Raw genomic sequence first — 4238 nt, forward strand, 5'->3', positions numbered from 1 at the left:
AGAGAGAGAGAGAGAGAGAGAGAGAGAGAGAGAGAGAGAGAGAGAGAGAGAGAGAAAGAAAGAGAGAGAGCAAAAGGGGGAAGGGAGGGAATCAATGGTGGTGAGATGTGAAACGTGCATGCAAATACTGTAAGCTGTAACGAAACGGAAATGAAAGACAGTAAAATAGTAAATAAATAAACACATAAATGTAATGAATAAAGGAAAAAAAACAGCAACACCAATAACAGCAACAATAACAGTGACGACGTCAACTGCAACAACAACAACAAAAAGGAAATATATCATCCAAGAATATACAGCGGAACCATGGAAACTCATGCAATACATGCAGACTTCTTAAAGCTATTGCGCTTCTTTAAAAGCAAACGTACTCCATAACCTTCCTAAACACTATAGTTACAGTAACAACTGCTGCTGCTTTCAACGAATGAGAATTATCGTTTCTGATATTTTTCATACGAGGCTATATTTTGGGACTTACTGTATGTTGTTAATTATGTTGGCTATGTTACTCCTTGAATGAAAAATATAAAAAAACAACTAGTAATAGCAATAATAATAATAATTATAATAATAATAATAATAATAATAATAATAATAATAATAATAATAATAATAATAATAATGATGATGATGATGATGGTGATGATGATGATGATGATGATGATGATAATAATAATAATAATAATAATAATAATAATAATAATAATAATAATAATAATAATAATGATGATGATGATGATGATGATGATGATGATGATGATGATGATGATGATGATAATAATAATAATAATAATAATAATAATAATGATAATAATAGCCCTGATGCAGTACTATGCACTGGTTCTCATGGCTTCTGACCTTAACTGATCGGAAGTGTTATCATGTACATGTTTTGTCTTGGTATAACATGTGGGCTACAGCAAATGTTCTGCACAATACCACAGATTCGATTGTCAGTTGTTTGACCTTAACCAGTTGAACACGTCTCTTGGTGGCTGACGACATGTGCATCTCTGATCACGAGCAGAAGTAGTTTGGACCATCATAGCCATGTGCTGAGAAGAATTTTTGGGGTTTGAATAATTCACCCTTGGAAACGTTGGTGTTTCGTTCATCAGCCTTAAACAGACCTTGTTCAGGGGCCTTTTGAGTAATGCAACAGTACTTGGAAAGATTATAAACACCAAGAGAAATCTGGCTTCCCTGCTTCTCTCCTTCTCCGGAAATTGTCTTTTGTTACCTGGAAGTATGACCTTTGCTGTTGGTCATACCCAGCAACAACTGCTTACCTTCTGTTTCTAGGATGAGGCTCCATGTCGCGAGATCCAGACGTTTCCAAAACAACACAGCGACTCCACCTCCCGATCTTGGTCGTTTTGGATTTTTTTATACCACGTAGCTATTGTGAGTAGGCGTGAAAGCTCGCGCTTAGGAAATTCTAGTCTCACAGATGGCCGTCACATCTACGTATTTTAACTTGAAATTGCTCAGCGGGTAGCCTTTCTTTTAAGAAGAACATAGACCACCTGATTTCCCACTGCCAATTGTAAGCGAAGCCAAATGATGAAAATGACACGGTCATTTACCTTATTCTTGAGAAAAGATGAGCCATCCTTTATTTTAGTTGTTGGTATTTCCGCCAGTAAGTTTGTATATTACCTTTTGTTAATTGTTCCTACCAAATCGCACATTTCATGTTTCTTTTTGTCATTATGTTGTTGAAAATTCTTTGCATTGATTTCGCAATCCGTATGTGAGTTGGCATTTTATTTAATGATGTGATATAGTCATTGCATGTAATGTTTGTCCGTTAGTTCTTTGACGTTTGTGATATGTCCGTCTAATTCATGATGATTCTTCGCAGGTGTTGCCGTGTGTGTGTGGGGGATTTTTTAAATTTCTGTATGTCGTCTGCGTATTTGCTGCTTTATTTGCAATATTGGTGGTGCATGTGGTAGCGGTGGATGTGGTGGCCGTGTTGTTGCCAGTATTGCTGTTTTAAATGTAATCTTTTCAAGTCCCCTCTTTTACCAGTTTCCTAGCTTGTTACGAGCACAGATTATTTTGTCATTTTCTCTCGCACTTCATACATGTATAACTCATACATCTATTTTCTCATCATCTATTGTGAAAGAATGCACTCATCATTTCCCTATTCACTGAAAGGTTTCACCTTCTAGTAACGAGGTCCTTGTCTATAAGTCCCATCGTTTTAATTATATAGAATACGGCACTTGTTAGTGTAGTCAACTGTCCTGGAAAATCCACTACGATTTATCCCAGCTACTAAATTCTGGTGCTAACATGTGATGTGATGAGACATGTGAAGTGATGAGACATTAATTGATGCAAATTAGACCCATGTTTCGGAGAAAGTGTAACAGGATTTATTTATCATGGTAAAACGACAGAAAAAACGGTTAATTTAATAACAGTATAAAAATATTTACCTATGTTTTCTCTTTACAATTTTATTATTTGGCTTCGATACAGAGAGACTCTAAATATTTTTCATTCCCTATATTTAGCGAGATGTATAGGAAATCTCTTGATAAACAGATGGACTACTTGATTGATTGCGTTATTTTAAATGGACTACCATTACACACACATGGATAAACATACACACGTACACATAGATATATACATATACATACATACGCATATATACACACATACACACACGTACTCATTAACGCGTATACGCATACATATAAACACGAATTCATACATATATGTGCATATATACATAGACAAATACATATATGTCTGGTGTAACTATACGTACATCCATATAAAAATGCTGACATACCAAAATACATACATATATCTATACACATATAGGTACATGCACGCACACACATACATCCCCCATATATACATATGCACATACATACATATATTCAAACACATATATATTTGGTATCTTAAGATTCTATTCGGTTTTTAAAATATTATGAAGTAATTGATAACGTAATTTGAATATTTCAGAAAAACACACACATACACTAACAGTCACGGTCAGATAAACACACACACACACACACACACACATTCACGCATTCACACACATACACATATACACACACGCACACACACACACACACACACCCACACACACACACACACACATTGACAGCCTAAATGACACACAGACCGAATTACAGATGAAGACGTAGACAAACACACACTGACAGACACACACGTACACACATTCACATGCATTCTCACAGATCAACAGATATTCACACACGAGCGTACATTTTCGACATCCTGAATAAGATATCTTGGTTTCAAATTTTGTATTTATATATATAACTTAACTTTAAGAACTTTCTAAACTCCCTGACGGAGCCCAGAGGCACATCGAAGTAACTTAATCTTACCTACCAAATACTTCAGTTCACTGAGAGGCTGGAAGCAAAGTGGGGCACTATGGCCTCTTGGCTGAAACAGCTGTAAGATACAATTCTACTTTCTATGCTCTACGTTATATATTTTAATAATTGCTGGTATTTTCATATTTTATATATTATATATGTAAAGCATGCTATGTTATACATGTATGTATATTGTTATAATTGTTTTTTTAAAAATAAATAGACAATATAATGTCTAAAAGCTGATGAATACCACCTCTTGATCCGCTCTATTTTCTTATTGCTGTATATATATATATATATATATATATATATATATTTACTCACACACACACATACACATATGACAGACAGCTATATATACACATTCACATATCAATACGTACACATACACAACACGATAATACCTTTCAAATTCAGATACTCACATTCACATACGTTCATAAGAACAACACAAACTCACATACAGAGATGTGTTACCTCATATATACACATACACACTAATATACACGCAAACACACATAGGCATCGATAAAAGCACTTACCCATGTAAATTAACAGTTACACAAACTCGTTCACACGCAGAACAAACACAAAATTTAAGAAAGGGGCATATGCGCATACAGACGCATGCATACGCGCACACACACACACAAACAAGTACATATAATACACGTCTAATAGTGAGTATATATTTTTATACACAAACAGGCAGAGACGCAGATTCACAGATATTTTTTGTTACAGATACACTCACACACAGGCGTACAAAACCCCACACGTTCACATCCACATATAAGCACGCAATTACTTTTAGCATTTTATAATTTTTACACAAAGCAAAATTTTTGC

This window comes from Octopus bimaculoides, chromosome 18 (genome assembly GCF_001194135.2).
Source record: "Octopus bimaculoides isolate UCB-OBI-ISO-001 chromosome 18, ASM119413v2, whole genome shotgun sequence".
Lineage (NCBI taxonomy): Eukaryota > Metazoa > Mollusca > Cephalopoda > Octopoda > Octopodidae > Octopus > Octopus bimaculoides.